Source organism: Antedon mediterranea, chromosome 3, assembly GCF_964355755.1.
Source record: "Antedon mediterranea chromosome 3, ecAntMedi1.1, whole genome shotgun sequence".
Taxonomy (NCBI): domain Eukaryota; kingdom Metazoa; phylum Echinodermata; class Crinoidea; order Comatulida; family Antedonidae; genus Antedon; species Antedon mediterranea.
Window position 1 is genome coordinate 14,983,147 of NC_092672.1, and position 27,612 is coordinate 15,010,758.

The following is a 27,612-nucleotide window of genomic DNA, read 5'->3' on the forward strand; positions in this document are numbered from 1 at the left end:
GGTAATTGTTTGCATAATACAAGATACAGGCGTAATGTTCTCAATATTAATTACACAGTACACATAAGGTTAACATATTATATGCCTAAATAATATTTAAACGTGTTTCGAAATGACATATTTGAAAGAAACATATCCTTCTCCGAGACTTTTAAGATAAAAATAAACAATTCAATTATTGATAATAAATATTTATTACCCAAATAAAAAATATCCACATAAATTAAATAATCTAGTTCCCAAAAACATAAATTTAATCCATAAAAAAACGAAGAAAATGTATATCCCGCTCGCATACATGCCGCTGAGTCCATACAAAATAGCACGACTGCAATAAAACGTGACTGATTTCAAACGCGACCGACGCTATTCAATTCACATTTATTTACTCATCCTTAATACAGTTTTATAGCATAAATGATGGCAAGGATCCTGCATAGAGAAGTTTACACTTCTGTTTTCGCAGGACCCTTTTACATAAAAAACATAAAACAATAAACACAACATAGCCTAATAGATGCAAAATAAAAAAACATTTCCTATATACATTTTAGAGTTGTTCATCAGCAAAATAAGTTAACATGAATATATTCAACACGTCTATGTAATGAGATTTTAATTGCGAAAAAGGCTACTTGACTGAACCCTAAAATGTTGGACGTGTCCCCAGGGCTTTGACCTCTCGTTAATCTAGTATATTGTGATTTTGTTTGCATATTTTAACCGATTTAGCGTTTAACAATAACATTAACGCTAATTAAATATTGACATTTGGCAAAATGAAGCATAGTTTTATCATATTTTGAATTTTTTTTTTTAATTTTTAATATAACATATAATAGATAATAATAATTCCAAGTTGTGTTGCCTACTGATAACTAATAAAAACTATGTTAACTTTAGCCAAATTATGTCAACATTTCATTTAGGGTTCTAAATCGGTTAAAATATATAAAAAAGGCACATACTCAATTTGGCCCAAATTTTAACAGCACAGATATTTAACGGGAGGTCAAAAAATACCCTAGGGACATTTCCAACACGCCAACAGCAACAGGGAATCCACCAATTAGGATTCCGCCAAGTACTTTTTTCGCAATTAAAATTTCGTAGGCGTGTTGAATATGCCTGGTGTTAGCGTGATTTGTTGTCTACTGCCCTCATTTTCCTTGTTCTTAATGCAGTATTTTTGTTTGATAAAATGGAAGTTTCTACAACATTAATAGTTTGTTGTTTTACTTTTCTACTATCAAACTGTGATAACATACACTTTTCGAAAAATTCATCAAGAAAGGATTGTATATCGCAAAATAAGGTAAACTAACCATTTTCAGTGTAGGCTTAAGTAGATTGAATTATGTTGTAATTTAAAGTTCCCACTTTCAACTCTAGTACAGTATTTTAGTTAGAAACCAGGTAGATCCAGGTATGCACACCATGCACGGGAGACCTCTACTGTCAAATTTGATAATGAGGGTCTTGGTTTCTGAATAAATGCCTGGTATTATTTCTTGTCTGACAGATTACAAGACCTCCCAATTTCTTGATAAACGAACGTGGGAGTTTCTTGATATTTTGTGTTAACTTTATTACTTTGTTTACTTTGATACTGATCAATCATGGAGGTATAAAATTACATCCAATTTAATAGTAATACCCCTGAGGCTCTGTCTGTCACACCAAAATCAGTCCGGGCCAAAATCGGTCCGACAGACCAGTTTTGGCTGCCAAAATCAGTCCGGGGGACCATTTATGGCTGCCAAAACCTGTCCGGCCGGACCAATTTTGGCCGCCAAAACTCGGTCTGGGCAGTACTGTAGGACTGTTTTTGGCCGCCAAATATGGTCTGGTCTTACAAATATATGGTGCGCAAAATGAGTCATAATGTATATAGCATTTTAAAAAACCATACCATATTTGTCGTGACACCTCCATGGATCAATGTTTTATTTAGGTTACTAATCAGAATGGTAAAATTGAAATATAATTTATTATCATCTCAGTTCAATTTCTCCCAATTTTTTATTTAAAAAAAAATATCCTAATTTATGATAAAACATATTTTGCAAAAAAGTAAAATTGTACATTTAGACAGTTAGGCCGCTATTTACACTTTTGATCAAGGTGTGAAGACTATCAGCCAATCAAATATTCCATTGGATCATTGTAGGCCTAGTCTACTTGTTGAGCAAAGGCGCTTTAAACATATAATACAGTCAAATCTGAACTTTGACTACTAGGCTTAGGCAATCTAACATCAGGACGCTGAGCTCGGCCAGAGAGTTTACTTTTTTTTTCAAAACGATTAGTCTCTGCCCTTAAACGCTTGGCCACTTCCTTCCTCAAAATGTTTAGTAACAGACACCAGTGGACCAGTACCAAAATGGTACCATTTTCATAATTCGTACACTTATTGATAGCATGCTTTAATCAAAAAACCCTTCCCATTTTCAATATAAATTAATGTTATACAATTATGTATAAAAGGCACTTTTTTAGGTAAACATTACAATAAAGTGAGTATTTAAACATCATGATTTTATGTATTTTAATGTCAACATTGTCAAAATGAAGGTTAACGGTACCTAGCAAAATTTTAATTCACAGGAAAAAGTAAAAGTTTAAAATAACTGTTCTGAAATCTGAAATATTGTGTCTACTTTGAACAAATCAATTAAAAATGTTAGATGCCTATTTAAACTTCATATTTCGTAAAACAAATCAGACACATCACTAAGTGCGACCTAATGGGGATATGATGAATTTGTCGATATTATTCTTAAATATAGCGAAACCATGTAAAGTATCAACAGTAACATTTTATTTGTATTGACAGTGACAAAATATATTGAAATTGAACATGATTTTCATGATTTTAAATAGATGGATTCCACATAGTTTTTAGCCCTCTAATAATGTTGCTCTTTTGGCGTTCCATAGAAATGCAAATATTGTCAAACATAAAAAAACTTCTGTAAAATCTTATTTATTTATTATTTGTTATTTTTGTATTATTCTTCATAAAAGTAATAATTCTAATGTGTGGTATTCAGGATAAATTGATTAACACGTTTAGAGTTAAAATACAAGACAGGTGCGAAAGGGAACTATTGGCAATCTAAGTTCTTGGGGCTTAGGTTTCGTGATCTTAGCGTCCTGTTGTTAGATTGCCTTGGCCTACACAAGCCTTGCTACGGCTACGGCTAGTAGTAGGTCTATTTCGCTATACATGATCACAGCCCACACGCTGAACCTTGAATTGAGTTTGCTTAGCTAGTAAAACAAAGCCTAATTTTTAATGGTAATTTGTGTAATGGTTCTCATTGAACCCAATAATAAAGTATTGACAGACAACTAGACTGTGTACGGTATATTTTTAAAAATTTAAATAAGCCATAGGCTTAATATATATCACTCAAAAGCTGATTGAAACTACATTTGTGATCTGATTGACATGCAATTTAGACTAAAATAATTAGCTTTACAATGGTATCACTATCTAAAAGTGTGCGAGTCGGAAAGTGAGACTTGCGAGTCGGAAAGTGAGAGTTGCGAGTTGGAAAGTGAGAGTTGCGAGTCGGAATGTGTGAATTGCGAGTCAGAAAATGCGAGTCGAAAAAGTGCGAGTTGCCATTTGGAAAGTGCGAGTTGCGAGTCGGAAAATGCGAGTTACGGGTTGGAAAATGCAAGTTACGGGTCGGAAAATGCGAGTTGCAAGTCGGAAAATGAGAGTTACGGGTCGCAAAGTGTGAGTTGGAAAGTGCGAGTTGCGAGTCGGAAAACGCGAGTTACGGGTTGGAAAATGCAAGTTACGGGTCGGAAAATGCGAGTTGCAAGTCGGAAAATGAGAGTTACGGGTCGCAAAGTGTGAGTTGGAAAATGTGAGTTGCAAGTCGGAAAATCCGAGTTTTGGGTTGGAAAATGCGAGTTGCGGGTTGGAAAATGACACCAGTCCTACCTATTAGACTACTATTTTATATTTGCTTGATCACTTGTTAGTTCCATGTTGATCACGAATGTAAATATTATGTGTGTATTTGTTATTGCTTGTGTTTTTCTGCCATTGTACTTTGTATGAATGATTAAATAAATCTTTCTTTCTTTCTTTCATTTATTTGGCATCTCAATACATAACATTAAAAATACATCAATAATATAAATTATCACCTTAAATATTAAAATACATCAAAAAAGCAAATAAAAATGGCGGGATTAATGAAGTCTGACGATGCACGGGAAAACACATAAAGTCGTTTAAAGTAAAACAACTTAATTCCAATGTGGTCCCTAAAAAGATAGTAATTATAATTTTAACAAAACAAACATTATGAGACGGGGTTCATAAATATATAAGCAAAACATCTGATATAATGGCACAATAATAATTTATCTATGTTTAATTTTGAAATATTGTTTCAATTCAGTTTTAAATTTAGATGTGTTGGAAATTTGTTTAATATAGTCAGGAAGGTTATTCCATTCTCTGATTGCATTAAAATAGAATGTATTGCATTCTATGCCTTGGACTTTAGGTACAACGAAATTGAGTTTACTACCACGAGTGAAGTGACCATGTAAGTTATTAACTCTACGAAAGTTTTCATTTAGGTATGAAGCACTTCTGCCCATAAATATCTTATGAACTTGGCTAATTTGCAAGAACTTTACTCGATATTTTACATTTAACAATCCATAATCGTCTAATTGACCTATATGTCTTCTGGGTTCAACTCCTTTTATGAGTCTAACCATTTCGTTTTGAGCAATTTGTAGTTTTCTTTGGATAGCTTTACTGGTTCCACAGAACCAAGAAGATGCAGCATAATCAAAATCACATTGGATGAGAGCAGAGCATAATAGTTTACGATTCTTACAACTTAGTACCTTACGTTGGCGGTACATAAACTTAAGCCTATTATTTATTTTCTTAATGGTTTTACATGCATATTCAGAACACGTTAAATTTTGATCTATTTCAATACCCAGATACTTGACACAATTACTAGTGTTGATATTGTTACCGTTTGTTGAGACATTAAAATTTTTAACATTTTTAGTTTTTCTCTTAGATTAAGAACCAAATAGTATACATTCAGTTTTATCCAGGTTAATTGTTAATTTATTGTCTACAAGCCAATCACACAAGGAGTCTAGTGTTGACCCTAGCTTCTTAGAAATAATATCTAGATTTTTGTGTGAATAAACAATTGCACTGTCATCAGCGTATAGAAGGAGTTTACAATCAGGATCAATACAATACAAATGTTACCATGTCATTAACAAAACATAAGAACAAAAGGGGTCCAAGGATACTTCCTTGAGGAACCCCGCATGTAACAGTACACGATTGAGAGCAATGATCATCAACAGTTACTATTTGTTTTCTTATTGAAAAGTAAGATTTGAACCATTCAATAGATCCAATACCCATTAATTTAAGCTTATTACATAAAATGTCATGATCCACAGTGTCAAAAGCCTTCTTTAAATCGACCAACACCATACCCAAGAAATTTCCCTTAGAAGTTTGGGTTTTGAGGGAATCAACCAAGTCTATCAAACATGTGTCAGTAGAGAAGGCAGCTCAAAATCCAGATTGATATTTATACAATACATTGTTTTCAGTAAGGTATTTTTCGATTTGAATAAAAACAGCCTTCTCTAAAATTGTAGACATTGTACTGAGTATACTTATAGGGCTTATAGGGTTCTACCTTTTTTATAAAGAGGTATGACCTTGGCCTTTTTCATGTCTTCTGGGACAGTACTGGTACTAATTGATAAATTAATTATGTAGGTAATGGGAACTTTTAGAATTTCACCCCCATCTTTTATGAAGCGGGGAGGTATCTTATCAACACCCGTGCCTTTTGACGCATTAAGTTTGTTTAATTCACTATATATAAAGTCTTCGTCCACTGAGTTGAGCATAAAGTTATTGCCACTAACGGTTCTATATCTATCCTTAAGTTTGGACGACGTACAGTCATACACATTCTTAGGGGATGGAAGTTTACTGACCAAATTGGCTGCAATAGTAGTAAATATTCGTTGAAGCAAGAAGCAATTTTGGCTGGGTCGAAACATTTAGTACCTTTGGGCAGGTCAATAACCGTTTTAGCACTATCCTTAGATTTATTACTATAGCCTAATAATTTTTTAGGGTTATTTTTATTTTCTTCAGCCTTGTTTAACAAATGATTTGATTTAGCTTTATTTATATCACGCTGTATTTTATTTCTTAGTTTGCGAAATTGTATTAATAAGTCGGTATTATTCTTGTTTTTATTATACATATTTAATAATTTATCTCTGGTTTCAATGTCTTGTAATATTTCTCTAGTTATCCATGGTTCCGTTCTTTGTTTCATCCTAATGTTTTTAAGGGGGGCAATGGAATCAATAGCAGCCAAAAGTAATGCATTAAATTTATACAGAGCTTCATTTACATCTCCGATAGAGGTAACTACTGACCAATCGATATCTATTAGTATGTTTCTAAATTGATCAACTAAATTGATAGTTTAGTGATCTGATATATACATTTTTATGTCCATTGAACTTAAGTTTAATAGTTTTCCGTGTACAAAATGTCATTAAGTGATCGCTTAGACCTGTTGCAATTGTACCCGATTGGCTTATCTTATTCTCATTATTACATAATATATGATCGAGGCATGAAGCAACTGTAGGGCATATCCTAGTTGGTTCAGTTAGTTTATTACTTAAACTAAACATATTTAGAATTTGAATATGAATCAAATCTGAATCTGAATCTAAACAAAATTATGTGGGTTAGTATTGTGGATGTTCGAACAAAATGGTTTTTGCAAATTTCTTGAGCATGTGATATGATGACACAATTAATCATTAAATATGATCTGCATTTTTGCTCGTATGTGCGACCAGTGCGACATGATACAACCCACCCAGGTAGGAAAGAAGAACTTGTTTGTTTAATAACGAACACGGTTAGCATGCATACCTGTACAGCGAGATAGCTGAACGTCAAACTATCAGGTTTTCAATTTTAAAGTACAGTTCGCGTCAGCGATATGATATTTTCAAAAATTAAATACAATACTGTATTAATCAGATAATTGTGTGCTAATTATGTTTGAAATTATTTTGAATTAGAATGCAATTCTGCAAGTAGTAAAAACAAGTATATTTTGAAGGTAACATATAAATAAAAACGTTTTGTCACATGTTTTTGTGTCTTGTTGTGCTTAAGTGTAGCTTAAATTTTTCTTTCTTTCTCGTTATTTATTTATTTACTAATATTATTTTTTATTTTTTTATTTAGTTATTTATTGAATACTTTTGAAACTTTATTTTTTTCTGGTGGAACTTTAGCCTTAAAGCCCTCTGGGCTTATTTAAGTTTCTCCAGTATAAAAAGTGCATTATACTTGAACTTTTTTCTTGCTTATGAAGGTTTTTTATATAATAATGGTATGCAGTATAAACATTAAAAATAAATGAGAAACATGGTGTTCTTTTATTATTTTATAAGCATAAAATAAACATGAAATGTCTTGTATGTGCACAGCCGAAAAAAAGTGTATTTGGCGTTTTATTGATTTGTGTTATAGACACAGTTATTACTGTAATCATTGTATACTAAATTACATTGAGTTATTAACCTGGCTGTAGGGTATATCTAAGGTTAACAGACCACCAACAAATCACAGTACACAACACAACACTATCGAGTCATTTCCGGAGTACCGCAATACCAAATGTTCATTTTGTTTGAAGTGTTTTTCGATCAAAGTTTATTATTAGTTAGTCGAAAAAGATTTGTACAGTATTTAGGAAGGATTTATTTAAATTTATATTATGTAACATTTGTTATTAAATGTGATGTGATGCTCTAGCCTGTTAAACAGTATGTAAGCATCTATTTTTTCAAACATTTTCTGAGGCTCGGGAGGGGACACACAATCCCACCACCGCTCGGTGCTACGCTTTAAACAGATTTGAACAATTACCGTGGAATCTCTCTTACATCTTGTGTTTAATTGCAATGAATGTATCAAACTACAGAGTGATACTGCACTGACTGAAGTCTAGGGTGGTTTCAGGAAGGGTCATACTGTAGGTGTGAAGACCATGTTTTTAGTAATCAAAAGTATAACTACTTTAAAAAAAAGGAGGAAAAAAAACACCTACATGGCTTTCCTGGACTTCCAAAAGGGATTTGATTCCATTTAGAGAGATAGGCTCCTGAAAGCCATATGGAGGAATGAGAAGGCATTTGTGGAGAATTATTGATAACATGTACAGTATGCAAATGTCAAAGGGAAAGTAACATTTGGTGATAATGTAACTGATGAATTTTCAATTGAACAAGGAGTTGGAAAAGGATGTCTGTTATCTCCTATTCTGTTTTATGAAATGATATAGGAGTACATATTAATAATATATGGCACTTAGGAGACCTTTTCTGGGCAAATGATATTGTGCTATTATCTGAAAATGAGCAACAAAATCAAATGTACTTGTTGCAGATAAGAAAATTACATTGGGTCTGTTTCTGCTGCATAACGCAATTTAACCGGTTATTTTAAAATAGATAACAATAACCAGACCGCGTTTCTGCTCAATTTGTGCTCCGAAATAACCGGTTAAATCTATGGGTGGTCGTCCAGCAAAACGTCATCATTACCCAAAATGCAATACACTCAGACGGAAGTAGTAAGTTGGCTGTTTGTTTACATCGACGTCGTCAGTACACACATGTGTATATCGCCGAACAGCTCAAAAATGTTAAAATAATAAAATGTTGTCTCCATTTCTACAAGTTTTATTTTTTGTAAAGCTTACTTACCATCGCTAATAAAATTAATTCTCATGGCGCCTTCAATAACATGGGGAGGGTTGTGCAGCGCCCAATCGCCTAGGATAATTTGTATCTAGCCTAATTCCTCAACAAATGCGATGACATACGGCCCTTCCCATGTGAACGACTGTTGTCTTTCGCGAGCGCGGTCCTACAAAACACCAACCGGAAACAAAAACGAGACTCAGAATGTTGCAATACCTACCAAACGAGAGTAGATAATTGTTAATTAATTATGAAAACCCAACTTTTATAGCAAAAATCCTCCGAATTTATGTTAAAAACGACGAGTTTAGCCACAAAAACTTAAATCAAATGAGAGTATCCAAGTCATAGAATATCGCACGTACATAGTGCCTTTAATAGAATAATGAGTATTGAACATATTTCGTGAATTTATGTACTAACATAAATAATAACACATTTCTATGCTTAATAAAATCATATTTAATATATTATCAAAGGCTCTGATAACCTTTGTTTTCGGTCGATGTGATGTTTTTCTAAAAAATGATATTATGTAAAACGATCAAAGTAAGATTGTTCATTGTTCTCCTATTAAAGGCACTAAGGGCGGGCCATAAATACGCTCGTTTGGATTCAGTTTTTGTTGCTAAATTCATTGCTTATAACATAAATTCGGATGATTTTTGCTATCCGATTTGGGTTTTCATCATTAATTGATTATCCGCACTTGGCGGATAACCCCTTGTTATTGTCAGGATCTTTTTTTTTTTTTTTTTTTCGATATTCTTCTTTCTTTCCATGAATTTTGTTGAAAGCATATCTCTAATTCTGGCTAACAAATGATTGTATAACTTTGTCAAAAGATTGCCCTGTAGCTGTAGATGTGCAAGAAACTTTTTTTTTCAAATTTCGAGTCGCGCAGCGTAAGTTACGCGCGATTTTGTGAATTTCAATGATTGATCATAGAATAAAAACTAAAAGTCGTTTTGTATTGAAACTTGGTGAACATTTAAGTCATATAATGCGCAAATTTTCTATGGATTAAAAATGGCATGATTCACAAAAAGTTACGCGCATACGCGCATTTGAAATTTCAAAATGCGAAAAATCAATTTCTAATCAACTTTCTACGCGTTTCATATCATTTTGAGCATTTCAAAAATTCCCACGCGTGCGCAATTTTTTTACGCGCGCATGCCCACGTAGCGCAAAAACATAATTTTTTTGCTTGATTTTTGTTTTTCCTGTCTTTTTTAGTAAATTTACCAACTTTCAAACAATTTCAACTTAAAATCACGTCATACGAGCACGTAGAATTAAACAATTTACGCGCATTTTTGATGAAAAAGTTCAAAAATTTGTCAAAATTATGCCTTTTTTTAAACAGTCATAGATTCTAAACTACGTGGTGAACTTTTTTATAATTACATATTCTGGTAGTAGATGAGTTGCAGATGTCAAATCATGCATCAATATGGCTAACTGGACATTGTGACGTCATCGTATGGCCACTCGAATATAAAATATAGGATTTTTGTCTCTTTCCTCGTAGCTCGTCACATTTAATATAGCGTATCTCCACTTATTTGTATTCCATTTCCCCCCATTTTTTTATGTTGTCTAGGTCAATCAATTATCTTTCGCATGATTCACCATTTTAAAAATTGTTATGACGTCATCATGTTCAAAAGCGTCAATAACTTTGGTCACTTATTTTCACCTATTCTGCACTGTATGTAGTACGTATACAGTATATAGTGTATACCGTATAATATACTTAGACGTGACACAAAATAGAGGGCACACTAACATTTTTTCAATAGCATAATCGTTTTTCTGCGGCCAATTTTATAACTTATATCGTGCGCGTGGCTTTTGCGCTGCGGATAACCTAACTCGTACGTAGTGACGAGTTCAAATCTAGTTAACCATTATCTATTCTCCTTTGCCTGCCATCCTTCCCCGTACTTTCTCTTCCCCCACAACTGAATAACATAACTTGTTCGACTGTCAAAACCACGAGGAAAACACACATCGTACGCGACGGTATCTGACCCGGGGTCACAACTGTCAATCAAATAACCATTATTTCGTGTTGCAGCTAAGAATTGCTCAACGATAACCGGTTAAACGGCGTTCTAACACCGATTTAAATTGGTGTTTTTAACTGGTGATTTTGCGCTGCCTTTTAACCGGTTACCATTTTTACCAAATTTGTCCTGTTTCTGCTGCCAAGAAAATTGAGTCAATTTATTCACACCAATTTTAATTTATTCACACCGGTTTTAACCGGTTATTTTTTATGCAACAGAAACAGGCCCATTGTATTGAAAGTGTATTTCAGAATAAAAAAAAGATTAAATAAATAAAATAGTTAAACACAAATTTGGAAATTAGGAGACCAGTCGATATTAACTGAGTGTGAAACATATAAATATATCTAGGTGTAATGATATCAAGAGGTGCAAATGACCAGCCATGTAGAAGATGTTATACAAAAATGTAACCAACTCGGGCTATATAAAAGCCATAATTGGTAATTACCCTATGGCGAACAATTGCACTTCCATCAATAAATTATGGTAGTTTGGTACTTTGGGTTGGTAGCAAAAGTTATTGTGAAAGAATTGAAAGATTACAATTACAAATGGCAAGGTTTATCCTTAAGGCCTTAAGCGAGCGAACTAGAAACCTAACCCTCTAGTTAGATGTAATTGTTGTTGAATATTTGATATAAATTGTTAAGTTGTTCCATACTTTTGCAACTCCAACTTTGAACGATTATTTAATTTAATAGTCATAGTGGGGTATTATATATCTGTTATATAGAGGACATTGACAAATTTAGATAGCCTTATATTTACAATTTACAATCCTGTGAGAAGTGACAATTTTAGAACATTGTGTATTTAAACAACAATTTATGTACACATATTTAAAAAAAATATTTAAAGAATTTAATTTTGAGTGGCGGCCATTTTGAAATCCAAGATGGCCGACAGATTATCGATTTACATAGTTAGGATTGTATAATGGGTACAGTAATACCATCAAAACGGACTTGTTCCATTCATAATTTGTATTATTGGTGATATTCTGATTTTTAATAGGGTTATTTGAATGTTGGCGGCCATCTTGAATTTGGTTCTTTAAATGTCTTTTGAAAAAATGGCAACATATTTTTTTTCATTCCTTATATTATCAAGATATGAAATAAAGTCAAAGTTTGCTTTTAACAAAAAATATACACGATATTCATATAAACGACATACCAGCCTACACTTATAGGTCGCCCTTATGACTAGGCCTAGGGTAAGTAGTGATGCTGATTTCAAGATCTATTAATATTCTTTGAAAATAGAAAAGTATCAGCAGTAATATATTACAGCATTTTTATTAACAAAACATATTGAAATTAAACGTGCATTTCACTAATGAATGCATTAAATATAGACGTATTCCATCGAGTTTTTAGCCATCTATTATTGTTGTTCTTTTGGCCCTCCATAGAAATGAAAATATTGAAAGTTGAGTATTCGTAAGAGTGTGCGAGAAACACGTCTGTAAAATCACCAATTTTTATTTATAAATAATACCAAGTATTTATTATTATAAAAACATGTGCCTACTATTTTCTTTTTCCGTTCTCAACCAATCATTTTAATATTTCAATAATAGGTACTTCAAACATTATATTTCATATTATTTGTGTCTTTGATTTAAAATATTGCATCAACCTACCGAAAAAACGAAGACAATTTTTGAAAGTTCATCAATTCTGTTCTAGACATCGTTGTTTGTTATTGTTGACAAGCTACCCTTGCATTTCACTTTTGAAACCAATCTAATTGTCAATCACCTCAGGTTGTCACGGAAACTCCAATCAAAAAGCATCATACTTTTAGATGATCTCAAAAAATGGACGGTGATAAACTGCAAACCAATCAAAGGGCGAGAATCCAAAATCGTTCAACCGTGAGACCATAGACTCTTTTCCCAGACATTTTTTTGGGTTAAGCAGCTGTAATCTATAAATTATAGTCGAGTTTCCAAAGTTGCATTCTGTCAGCCTTAGAACTACTGTATAGCTATCGCGATGAAACGTCTTCCTATTGATTATGTCCTCTAGGGAAATAGCCGGCTAGAGCCGCGGCGCGAAAACATTCATTATTGCAGAAATTTGAATTGGGAGAATATTTTATGAGTTGACCAGAGATTGACTGTCCTATTTAGAATTCAATTATTCGGCTGCTTCTATTTTAAATCAATGTCGAAGGCTAGCCTGTGCAATTCTCAAAAATCTGAATGTGTGAACCATTTTAGAACCTTAAAATAGAACTTTTACCCGGAACAATTAAAAATATAATTTAATTATAAATCTGATTGTAAGAATACATTGTGGTGTGTTAGAGACATTTATTTTCATACATCAGGATATTAACAGTTATGGGAATGTTACTGTATAACGCATTGTAATGCTAATTTGATGAGATTGTGCCTTCAGCTTGCTTCCTTATTGGTCATTGAATCACATTAATTTAGATGATATAATGTGCACTGCTATGTGATTTTATTTATATTTTGTGTTTTTAGTAATGCAAATTCAATATATAGTTTAATGAAAAGTATTTTTGAATAAGCTATTTTTAGTTTATTTGATCTAAAATGACCAGTTAAAGGATGCCTTAAATGGATATGAAAGGATTTTAAAATGTTCAAAAATGTAACATTAAACGACTATGTTAAAGATGTATTGTCCCTTAAAACACAAAAAATGAAAAAAAAAAAATTCTAAATTTAAATTGGCCATATCAAAGTAATATTAAAGTTATTCACTTTAAGTCGAAAATTTGAGGCAAAAACAACAAGTTTACGTAATTAACAGGTAAATTAATTTGATTACATTTCATCTGGAAAATCGTCAGGAGCGAAAGTAAACAAAGATTTCAAACCACGAGTATGCATTATGCATGATGCTAATTTGGATTGTTTACAACTCGTCGCGGTTGAGAAGGTGTTTTCACACAGATCGCGAGGAAGTTTTATGATTATGCATACAGAGTAGCCAAACAAGCGCGTTGCATTATGAATATGTTTTGATTGAAAACTTTGACTGAAAGTCAAAATTTTTTTTTTTTCAACTAATTTTTGGTGAAAGTTAATCAACTATCATGATACTTCAAAATAACCCATTTGTTTGGGGAATTACTCAAAGGGACAATACATATTTAAATATAAAAATATACTGTACCATGTATATAATATTATCTATTAGATATAATCTTAAAGGGGCAAACATAAAAATTAAAATGCAAGAACCAATTACTTAGATTCAGAAGGCAGAAAATGACCAGATTCCCACACAGGCCATTTGTAACACTAACTCAATAGACACAATTGATCATTTCTTATTTGGTAGTGAAAGTTTATCCTCAGTAAGAACTTGTTTTAATAAGTTGAAAAGACAGACTTGTGTTCAATATTCAATATGAATACTATAAGAATATTTGTATTAATGGATCAACAGAATTGAAACATCACTTAATCACTATGATTTTTACCAAGATAAAATAATTGTTCTCAATTTTTTTTACAGTAATTGTATCATTTTTAATTAAAGCTACTGCGCATAGTAGGACAGAAACATTATAAAACAATTCCACCCCTTATGACTTTATTTTTATATATTTTGTTGTTAATAAGTCCGTAGAATTTGACATATTGTAAATCCTTATTAAAGACACTAGACCTGCGATTTTTGATAATGCATATATATAATTTTAAAAACATTAAACTAGGTCAAAATGACTTTTTTTTTAAATCTTTGATCAAACATTGAAATTCATAAAATCACTTGCAAGTCACAAATAGGAGGTGCACAAGTTCACGTAAATGTTGATATGTTGACAAAGTTAAATTACAACTCCCTGGTTAGGAACTGTTATGTTTTAGAGAAATGCGATGCACAAAAATAAGAAAGAAGAATAATACAGATCTTCATGTGGTGAACTATGATGTAAAGATGAAAATCAGACTTTTTCAGTTTAATTGGCCATATGATGACCTCACAACATCCAATAAGCAAAAATGTTACAAGGATCCATATCTTCAATTAAACAGCTTCGATAATACATTTTAACCAGGAGGGTCACTTTTCATTTTGACAAACTATGACATATTGAAATTTACTGTAAGGATGAAAATAAATGACCCAGGTTATTCAAATTTTTAAACATGATGATGTCATCAAAATTAAATTATTTGTAACTCATGCGAAAGATAAGTGATTGAGCTAAAAGATATTAAAATCTTGAGGAAATTGAGGTACGTATAAGCGGAAATGCGCTCTATCAAATGTTATGATCTATGACGAAAGAGGCAAAAATCCTATATTTTACATTTATGTGGCCATACGATGACGTCACAACATCCGAAAGGTAAAAATACTTGGTACATGATTTTGGTGATGAACTTTCAGGTCAGAGGTCAATGACCTTTTTTTTTTCACACAATTTTACCAATATCTTTATTTATGGCACAGTATTTGATCAAAATGAATCTATTCTCTTTGAGTCATATTTTACAAAATATATGGGTCAAATTTCTTTTTTTTATTTAATAAATAACAAGTATTTTTTTGTAACGTATGCTTGAATTTTTTTCAAACAACTTTTTAAAAAAGGCCTAACTATATGGAAGTGAATATCAAAAAGACATTTTAAATTTGCATTGCAATTAGAGCTTGTATATGTAAAATACTGATTTTACTTATTTTTGGGTAAAAATTAAAAAAAAATGTTATCTCGTAAACTACTTATAGTAGAATGATAAATCATAATGATAATGTGTGTGTTCATTGTAATAGTAATAGTTTTTGTCATAAACCTATCATAAGTCATAAATTTAGAAAATACTGATTTTCATTTGTTTTTGGTTAAAAATTGCAACAAATGCTATCTCGTGAACTACTTGCCATAGAATGCTAAATCATACACTAAATGAAAGCCAATGATAATCTTTATATTAATTGTAATGGAGGTTTTTGTCATAAACCTACCATAAGTTATCATAACTTTAGAAAATAGGCATGTCTGAGTGACATATCTATTTGGATGTCTCGAAATAAGTTCAAACGTAATTCTGACAAGACCGAAATTGTAATCATCGGATCCGATATCTCTTTGTCCAAAATCAATATTCAATCCATTCGTATTGGAGATAGTGATTACAAACCTCCCGGTTAAAAATCTTGGGGTTATTTTTTATCGTAACATATCGATGAAACCTCAAGTGTCTAATATCGTAAAAATGTCAATGTTTCATCTCAAAATATAGCAAAAATCAGACCGTTTCTTACTGTCAAAGTGACGAAACATGAGGAAACTTTCCCTCTTACCAAATTTCCAACTTTTGAACCAGGTTTTGCCTGACCTTGATAGTGACAGCCTTAATGACTTTACTCAGCATGTGACCCCATTAAATGCTAAATGGATTAAAGCATGTAAGCTATCTAGGTATTTCCTGTGAACTTTTTTACTGAACATTAAAAAAAAGGCAGCAACCAAAACACTCAACAAAATAGAACTGAAACGAATATAAAGTAACAAAATCCAAATATTTATTCATTTATATAACAACATATTTATAATATATATATATAGGACGAAACGACTTCTCACGATCGGTATAGGCTTGGCCGGCCTTATTGCTAGGCTAAGGTCGATTGTAATTAAGTACTCAATCCATCATATCGTAGCCTACGAAAATCTAACGAAGATACATGGCAGTCCATACGTGGAACTCCTAGGCTAAATATCGGATTAACTGTAACAAAATGTGTTAAATAAGGTTTTATTTACATACTCGAGCGAGTGACTTCCATGACATAATACCACTACTAGGCCTAGGCCCGGCCTAAAATATTCATTTTTTTTATATGAATGCTTCGCCTCATCTTGGCTTTCTTCGGCATTATTTTCAAAATACTGTACACATGTTTGATGGAAAGCCCACATCACACGTGTTTTGTCGCGACAATTGTTTTGTTTTTGTTTTTTGTACCTACGCTACAATAAAGTAGTAATGTATATACTGTAAACAAAATTAATTGTTCGATTTTATATTTTAATACATCTTAAATAAAGGCAAAGGTATTAAAAACTACATACAGTATTGTTTTTAAAGACATTTTATTATTAATATTAATACATGATAATTCAAAAACAAATCACTGTACCACGCTTGTAAAATATTCATACGCCAAGACCTCGTGTGTCGTCTCTCTGGCCGGCTCGATTTTCTCCACAGCCTGGAAATCGTGATTTTTCAACGAATTCTAACTTCGCGTAGAATTAATCAATTTTTACGATTTGAAATTGCTGATATATCACTTTTTCTTTTTATTCATGGTTAAACAAATGATATTACTATTATTTTATAGAAAAACACATTTTCAAACATTCAGTCACTTCATTTGACCATGAGAGAGTAATTTGATCGGACACATTTTCCCAGTGATTTATTGACACTTCGTAAGGTCGCGCGGCCTAGTCTTTTGATGTGTAATGCGATTAGATCGATTAGACTCAGGCAAAACCTGGTTTCAGTACCCGTCTAAAGCATCATTTGACGGGTAGAGTGGTAAGAGGGAAAGTTTCGGCATGCAGGCAGTAATATCATTGGTGTTATCGAGGCTAGATTACTGTAATGGGCTTCTTTATGGCCAGCCTGAGACTAAAAGTCTGAAAGTTACAACTGGTTCAAGATTAAGCATCACATATATAATATGCGCAGGAAGTATGACCATGTTACTCCATCAAACTGCACTGGTTACAAATAAAGAAACGCATAGAGTACAAAATTCTCCTACTGACATATAAATGCCTTAATGGTCTGGCACCGGAGTACATTAGCGAATTGCTAAGCTACCAACACCGCAATTGTATTTACAATCATCTAATGATAACCTAAGATTACATGTGCCTAGATCACGCCTAATACATACGGTGATCGTGCGTTTAGTGTCTGCGCTCCTTCCATATATGGAACACTCTTCCGATTAAACATCAGGAAATCAAAATCTACAATCTTTTTTAAAAGGCATCTGAAATCATATTTATTCCAACAAATTTACAAGTGCTAGCGGTTCTGGCGTTGTGCCTTAGAACTTATCTTTTTGGAAAAAATTTGGCGCATTATAAATACGAATTTTGGTTAAAATTTAAAACTACTTAAAAATGCCAAATCATACATTAAATGAAAGCTAGTGACTGACAATGTTAATATTCATTGTAATGAAGGTTGTTGTCATAGAAAACATTTACTGTAGTCTAGTAGTAGAATAGTACTCTCATGTTTATTGTCTAGTAGTAGAATAGTACTCTCATGTTTATTGTCTAGTAGTAGAATAGTACTCTCATGTTTATTGTCTAGTAGTAGAATAGTACTCTCATGTTTATTGTCTAGTAGTAGTAGAATATTACTCTCATGTTTATTGTCTAGTAGTAGAATAGTACTCTCATGTTTATTGTCTAGTAGTAGAATAGTACTCTCATGTTTATTGTCTAGTAGTAGAATAGTACTCTCATGTTTATTGTCTAGTAGTAGAATAGTACTCTCATGTTTATTGTCTAGTAGTAGAATAGTACTCTCATCTAGTAGTAGAATAGTACTCTCATGTTTATTGTCTATTAGTAGAATAGTACTCTCATGTTTATTGTCTAGTAGTAGAATAGTACTCTCATGTTTATTGTCTAGTAGTAGAATAGTACTCTCATGTTTATTGTCTAGTAGTAGAATAGTACTCTCATGTTTATTGTCTAGTAGTAGAATAGTTCTCTCATGTTTATTGTCTAGTAGTAGAATAGTACTCTCGTGTTTATTGTCTAGTAGTAGAATAGTACTCTCGTGTTTATTGTCTAGTAGTAGAATAGTACTCTCGTGTTTATTGTCTAGTAGTAGAATAGTACTCTCATGTTTATTGTCTAGTAGTAGAATAGTACTCTCATGTTTATTGTCTAGTAGTAGAATAGTACTCTCATGTTTATTGTCTAGTAGTAGAATAGTACTCTCATGTTTATTGTCTAGTAGTAGAATAGTACTCTCATGTTTATTGTCTAGTAGTAGAATAGTTCTCTCATGTTTATTGTCTAGTAGTAGAATAGTACTCTCATGTTTATTGTCTAGTAGTAGAATAGTACTCTCATGTTTATTGTCTAGTAGTAGAATAGTACTCTCATGTTTATTGTCTAGTAGTAGAATAGTTCTCTCATGTTTATTGTCTAGTAGTAGAATAGTACTCTCATGTTTATTGTCTAGTAGTAGAATAGTTCTCTCATGTTTATTGTCTAGTAGTAGAATAGTACTCTCATGTTTATTGTCTAGTAGTAGAATAGTACTCTCATGTTTATTGTCTAGTAGTAGAATAGTACTCTCATGTTTATTACTGTAGTCTAGTAGTAGAAAAGTACTCTCATGTTTATTTCTTATACAAATCGTACATTGTTTTCCATCTTCACTGTGATGTTTTCTAATTAGATGCATTTATTTATAACGACCTTGCACCAGTACCTAAATTCAGTGATGCAATATTTGTAATCATTATTACATACTGACAACGGGCGTAACTTTGCTATAAACATATTCAAAACTTCAAAACTAAATACCAAAATGATATTAATATATTTCCCAATTGATGTTTAAAGCTTCTTTTGATTCAAGTAATGTAGTATCTTGTCCAGTACTTATTTAGTGAACTTGCACTGGTATTAAATCAAATCGCGTCAGTACAAGTTAAATTGCATCATTTTAAGTAAAATTGCGTCAACTTGCTATTCGTTTAATGATTCTCTTTTACCATCAGACGAAAACTACTCAGTATTTATGTCAGATATTTATTTATTATAAACATATCTGGATTATTTATATGATTAAATGAATATTATAGTATAAACCATGCGAAGATCACAATTAATAATTTGACACAATAATTCAACTAAAATGTTAGGATAGACTTTATTATTTTTATATATAAATATACAGTACACTAGTATACATAATACTAAATAGTTGATATTACTTATCTTGATACATGATGTTTTTTATTCATTGAATGTCACAATCAATGGGTCTGTTTCTGCTGAAAAAATGAAAATAATCGATTTTTTCCAGTCACCGCAAACCACAAAAATAATCGCGTTGCAATTGAAAATTGCTACGACTTTAATCGGTTATTCAGGAATCGGTTTTTAAAATCACGTCATCATTCTCCCACAGCGCAGTTCAAGTTATGAAAGGCCGATGAGAGTTGGTTTGTTTATACCCTATCGCTGCCTAAAACTCTCACATGTAGGATTAAAAATTACTCTTACGTAAAGCTATATTATTTTTTAAATAAACATCTAGGCCTACTACCGTACCACATACAACAGAATAATGATGTTATATTAATAAGGACACGTCGGCGAAAAAAGTTCGTTTCGCTGTTCGTTGGTTCTACCTTCGGCCTGCTAGGCCTAGGCTATGCTATATATTTCTACCGAAACAAGTCAACAAACAGGCCTAAAAAATGACATGTAAAACATCGTTAGCCTGGACTGGTGGTATGTAACGGGTGTATTGTAACACAGAATCCTGGAGTCTCTCGGTATAATTCTTCCCCACAAAATAATAAAAATCAAATGTTTAACATTTGATTGTTTAATATTCGGTCTACATCGCGATCGTGGTTTTGCTGATCGTCGTCGATATCGCGCAATAAACAGCATGCTTTGTGACGAAGTTTGTCATACTCTAGAGGTCAAAGTGAGGTCAATAATCGCTATTTGTGTTGCAGCTCAAAACTGCTCCGCAATAATCGGTTAAAACAAGAAATAATCGATTAAAACACGCAATGGATTGAGTGTTTTTAATCGGTTATTTTTAATCAGTTATTTTATTTTGCGCCGTTTCTGCTGCCCAAAAATAATCGATTAAAAAAATAAACGGTTAATAATCGATTAACAGGCCCAATGTAATAAAAAAACAAAATATATTGGATTACAGTTTAAAAAGAAATAAATGCTAATAAATTGATAATACTAAATAATAGGTAATATTACCGTACTGACGCGGGTATAAGCCCATACTCGGGTATAAGCCCACCCCCGACTTTTGACTAATTTTCATGAAAAATGAGGCACTCGGGTATAAGCCCACCCATTAATTCGAAGATCTACAGTGTGTGTCGTAATACATATTTTTGTATTTGGCGACGTCCATACACCGAATACACCTACCTTTGATCATAACCAAGCTAGGCTAATATACGCTAGGCCATATGAGGCCTAGCGGTCCTGTTTTGTTTACACTCCATCGCGGTCAAAGATCGCTTCACACACGACGCTACATACAAGTCGCCAAAACGGAAAACCACTATTTGGTATCGGCTGCCATAAACAAGCTTATTAAATTTCTTTGGTACATTTCTATTTAACGAACATTGTATACTTGCTTTTCTGCTTGATAAATTCTTGTTCAGTTGATGTTTAAAATAAGATATTCTACGATAAATTACACGAACTAGGCTATAAGCTTAATTTTCCGACACTCTACACCTCGTGTATTTAGAGGCAACGTCTTACACGTGAGGGCGCTCGCTCGCATGGTGGAAATACACAGTGTACATGTGCTGTTTTTGACGATCTGCATTTTTGGATCCTCGGGTATAAGCCCACCCCCCAAACTTGACGTGATTTCATGTTCGAGGGAGGTGGGCTTATACCCGCGTCAGTACGGTAGATGTTAAATTAAAGGAAACAGCATTAAACATAAAAAAATATTTATGTTTTGAAACTTTTCATTTTTTCTTTCATTGCCCAACTTAACCCTTTCACTGCGTATACCCGGTACTACCGGGTATAAACAGACGTTGTTGAAATACGTATACCCGGTAATACCGGGTATGGGCAAAACAATGATTTAATCGTATTTGCCTATAATATATAGCACCCTCTGTATTTTTTCGATGAACTTGAATATTTTTGCAAGTCATTAAAATTTTTTCCCAGGAAAAACAACGGCCCTCTATAGTTGTATTATCGTCTTGAAAATAATGCGCCCTCTATAGTTATATTATATATAGTATACTGTAGTATATATAATAGTATTTCTATCTTGGAAAGTTGTTTTGAGTAGCGTAATGGCGGCCATTTTGAAAGTAACACAAATTTACAAGCCCCAATAGGGCAATATGGTGTTTATCACAACACGCAAAAAAAAAATTCTGAAACAATAGTTAGACTTTGATTTGTGCATAATTTTATAAAACAATAAAAATAATTCAATTTTTTTAAATATTTTTATTTATTATACGTATCTTCATCAATATCCAGTTGGAAAAATGTATTCCATAAGAACTTCTTATAGAAAATATAGTTTTTATAATTGATTCAATAAAAAACACGAAATCCAAAATACCTGTAATGATGTCACATGACGTCATCAAAGGCAAATTAATTTTTTTTTTATACCTAACTGTAGACTAACACTTTGCCGATCACACACCACAAAAATAATTACACAATTATCTCAATTAGTATTTTCTTACAATTAATTAAAATATCATATGTTTTTCCTAAATATATATTACGCACAGAGGTGGGAATAATGCTCCGCAGTGAAAGGGTTAAATACATTAGTTACCATTTGGTATAAATAAAGACTATAGCCATTTGACATTTACAGTATTTATGTTACCATAAATGTACCATATTTGGTACAGTAATTTATTACTATACAGTATAGTAATAAATGTACCATATTTGGTACAGTATAGTAATAGTTATTTATATATAGTAATAGTTATTTACGTCTGTAATCTCAAACAACCTTTACTGTTTACAGTGATATGGTGTATAAAAATTATACCAATTGAGATGAAATCAGAATTTATGGAGTCTGTCATTTTATTTACGTCTTAATATCTTTGCTATATCATTAGCGTCCTAATCACTGTGGAAACAATATTTTATTGGACCTTCAGAGACAGAAACGTGTGTTCCGTAATCGACGCCATGTTGTTATTGTGTACAGGCTTTCCATCAAATCGTAAATATATACGTCGCACTAAAACTATTTTATTCAATATTTTGCTTTTTATTAATTATTTTATTTTTTATATTGATTAACTACGGACGTTTAAATGTATTTTTTTCTTTATATGATACGCTTTTATTTCAAACTTGTTGTTATTACTTTAAAAAAAATTATTATAATAATTACTAGAAGATGTTCTTTTATTTCCCAAACATCGGAACGATTGAATGATAGGATTTTTACCCGATGGCCTAAATCTGAAGTTTGCAAATACACTCCTACACTACAAATTGAATTAAAGAAGCTTTGCACATCGATATTGAGAAAAGAAAACAATTCATCATGCTTGTATTTAGTTTTGAAGTTTTTGAATGTTAAAGCTTGGACCTATACAAAAGTTTTTTCTGCTGTCAGTAAGGATAATTAGGAATTTAAATACCAGTGCACATTCACTAAATAAATACTGGACAACTTACTAATTAAAATCAAAAGAAGCTTTAAACATATCAATTGGGATTAGTTTCAAACTTTGTATTTAGTTTTGAAGTTTCTGAATATACTTAATAGCGAAGTTATGACCGTTGTCAGCTGTAATAATAATTTAACTTCAAGCATCAAGTTAAAAATGGTCTAATTTATTTTAAGTACACGCAAGTGGGAATTTTTTAGATGCGCAAAATGCCATGTTTCGCATAGAAAGTTGAGTAGAAATTAGTTTTGTGTATTTTTAAATTTTAAATGTGCATGCGCACATAACTGTGCCATTTTTAATCCACAAAAAGTTGACACTTGATATGAATTAATTTTCACCAAATACAAATATGACTTTTGGTTTTAATCTATGATCAATCATTGAAATTCATATAATCATGCGTAAGTCACGTTGCACAACTCTTGACGTTTTTCAAAAATAGGAGGTGCACAACTGTCACGTAAATGTTGATATGTTGACAAACCACATGCACATCATATCATGTAATAATGGTTATACGTGTGGAGAATGACTTTAATAATAGAATGAACGACAACTGCGTAAACTTCAAACTTTAATGAAAATACTCAAAACTCAAGATGGCTAACAGAATCATGTGCATGAACTGTGCGCGGTCTGGTTCTCAATACTATCTAACATTGCCTAAACAATGGGGGCGCTATACGCATTATAGCTATGCTCAGGTTTAGCATTACATATCATTACATCCCCTTTATTAAAAAAATGGAAAAACATATCAAAGTGTGCTTTGCTGAGGCATGGTTATATTAAATTCATTACGCACTGGATAACTTATATGAATATAAGGAAATTGAATAAAAACTATTTGTAGAACAAATGTAACGTTCAAATTTGTTTACGATTATCAGTCATTTGCGAATCTTGTGGGCTTCCTAATATGACAACTACTTCTTCGTAGGATCAATTCATCGGACATTTCGATGTCATTATGATCTTGGCTCACTGCTCCAGGTTCTCATTATCATTGATTCCCCTTGTTCTTGATTATCCTAAAACTTTCCCCTTCCTTTAGGTCTTTTGAAAAGAGTGATACACCAATTTTCTGTGAATTGCTCGAACTAGTCAGAGTTAAATTTCGGACCGTTGTCACTAACAATTTCATCTGGGGTGCCGTGTTCAGCGAAGTTACGATATGTTCTGTTTACATGTTTTAGAGGAACGCAACGCACAAAAATGAAAGAAGGAAATAAGCACTAGATTTAACTCGTCACAATTAGCAAACGCCACGTGCCTGTCATACGTTAGAATATTGCGCATAGAAAAACGATTATGCCATTGTGACCTGAAGAAATAAAATGTTAGTGTGCCCTCTATTTTGTGTCTAAGTATATTCAGTATACACTATATGCTGTATACATACTACATGCAGTGCAGAATAGGTGGAAATAACAGAACCCGCTCAATTATTTCAATTTTTAACATGATAACGTCATCATAATAAAACGCGTTGATAGCAATTTTGGAAGGGAATTATATGAGCAACAACATATTAACATATTTAAGAATGTTGGATATGTAGAATATGGATGCGCACACTTTTAAATGTCATTAACTATGACACAAAATACGAAAATACGACTTTTATAATTCAACTGGCCATATGATGACATCACAACATCTGATACGCAAAATTTGTACATGAATTCGTATCTACAATTCAACAGCTTCCAGAAAATGTTTTAATTATGAGTATCACTTTTTATTCTGAGGGGCTATAACATATTGAAATTTACTGAAATATGAAATGAATAGCTAGGCCGGCCCTACTCAGCCTGCGCTGCCTCGCTTAAAGCAATAATTAAATTCCTCCTCACCGACATGCGTGGCGTCTGTGGAGGAATGATCGCTAAAATAATGTTTCAATTGGCTTTTCTTTAGTAATTTTTTTATGAAATGTATAGTGTACTTGCTTGACGAATCCTTTGTCCATTTATTCAACCTGTTAGTGTTAGTGGCGGTTTCATCGCTGTTGGTTGACAACTGAATAAAATAAATAAATAAATAAAATAAATCATATAATTTATGTTGCAAGTTGTAATGTGTCCATAAAGTATAATTATTCTACGTGCGTAGCCTCTTGTGGTGTGTAAGCAAACCGCAAAAATACCATCGCCATGCTCTCCACACCACCACAAGCCCCTTAGATCAATTTTCAGTCATACCCTGATGAGGAGAGCCTCACTTGGGTGTAGAAAAAGCTCTTAATCACCAATTCTGATGATTTATGACTTCCTAATTACTGGTGTCCAGTGGTACAAGGCCACCTAGAAACTGTACTATTGTAAAGTGTATAGCAGTCCTAATAAAGCAGATTTGTGTTTAGGACCCTGCTGTTTTTGTTGTGTGTGTTTGTGTAAACAATTCACAACAGAATACCTCCTTACAATTTTGACAGGTTAAATGATCTTGGTTAAAAAATCATGCGTTGTTTTGAGAAACAACAATAATTTGGTATAGTATGGTACATTAATTATGAGTGTGTTAATTATGAGTGTGTTAATTATGAGTGTGTTAATTATGAGTGTGTTAATTATGAGTGTGTTAATTATGAGTGTGTTAATTATGAGTGTGTTAATTATGAGTGTGTTAATTATGAGTGTGTTCATTATGAGTGTGTTCATTATGAGTGTGTTCATTATGAGTGTGTTCATTATGAGTGTGTTCATTATGAGTGTGTTCATTATGAGTGTGTTCATTATGAGTGTGTTCATTATGAGTGTGTTCATTATGAGTGTGTTCATTATGAGTGTGTTCATTATGAGTGTGTTCATTATGAGTGTGTTCATTATGAGTGTGTTCATTATGAGTGTGTTCATTATGAGTGTGTTCATTATGAGTGTGTTCATTATGAGTGTGTTCATTATGAGTGTGTTCATTATGAGTGTGTTCATTATGAGTGTGTTCATTATGAGTGTGTTCATTATGAGTGTGTTCATTATGAGTGTGTTCATTATGAGTGTGTTCATTATGAGTGTGTTCATTATGAGTGTGTTCATTATGAGTGTGTTCATTATGAGTGTGTTCATTATGAGTGTGTTCATTATGAGTGTGTTCATTATGAGTGTGTTCATTATGAGTGTGTTCATTATGAGTGTGTTCATTATCTAAGAGCCTATTAAACACGTGCCTCACCCACTGTGTAGCCAAAACATTTATTTATTTACATCCCTAAATTTACAATCGCGTATTCTGTAATTTTACTTGATGCTATTCAATTGTTGTTTGACGTTCATCACAAGGCGAAATACATTCTCCAATTTGGTTCATTGAATATTTTTGTATGCAAGAATTTAAACAGCATATTGACATCATTATTTTTTAAAGCAATCACATCAACGCAAACATATTCCCTAAAGGAGGATTCTTCTTTTATTGTAGGCAATAAAATGATATTGCTAACTCTATAACAGCTTTTCACTCATTATGTATGATAAACTAAACAACAATCATCTTCTAAAATTAGTTTGATTGTGCATATAATTGCATGTAATCATAAACTTCGGAATTTCTACTTGAAAATCTTCTTACATATTTATATATATATATATATAGTAGAAATAGACTGTAGAGTACAATTACACACATCATAGAGAATCATACACATCTGTATTCATTTCTTTTGCATGTAGTGGATTCTAAAACTATATTTAGAAGCAGTATGTTGACAATACAGTTTTTCTCTTCAATTAATTCATTTATTTGTATAAGTACATTTATCCTAAAAAACAGAACACTTCCTATTTCATCTCCATAAAAGAAGCTTGTGCTGTATAAATGCTAAACACACAAGCCATGACGTTTTCAGTAGACAGCCATTAAGATATCTAATTTGTAGACTGCCCTCAAACCAAAGACAGCCATTAAGATATCTAATTTGTAGACTGCCCTCAAACCAAATACAGTTTGACATTACACTAGTCACAAGTTTAATTTTACTGTTTTATTTATATATAAATCAATAGACATAGAATAAGTTCTAAATCTCTGGTGATATACTAAATATCAATAAAATTATTTGAAATGATAAAGATGGAAAACTCAGATGAGCAAAAGCAGCCCAACCAAGGTTTTCAACCCAGAACCTACTACTTGATATGCAACGGAACAGCACTAATTATCAATTGGGCACATGCAACAGAGATACTTTTATATTATAAATTAGGCAGAGAATAAATTCTAAACTGCCTATTGATACAGAATATTAATTAATTAAT

The 27,612-nt window shown here is 32.3% G+C and overlaps 1 long non-coding RNA gene across 3 annotated transcripts in view; it reads left to right on the forward strand.

The window, feature by feature from the left end:
- Positions 1-1,123: 1,123 nt before the first annotated feature.
- The window catches only part of LOC140043656 (uncharacterized), a 245,969-nt gene continuing 219,480 nt past the window's right edge, over positions 1,124-27,612 (forward strand). For all 3 annotated transcript variants that reach the window (XR_011844331.1, XR_011844330.1, XR_011844332.1), the window contains exon 1: positions 1,124-1,315. This is a non-coding gene — a long non-coding RNA (uncharacterized lncRNA). The remainder of the gene's footprint in view (positions 1,316-27,612) is intronic.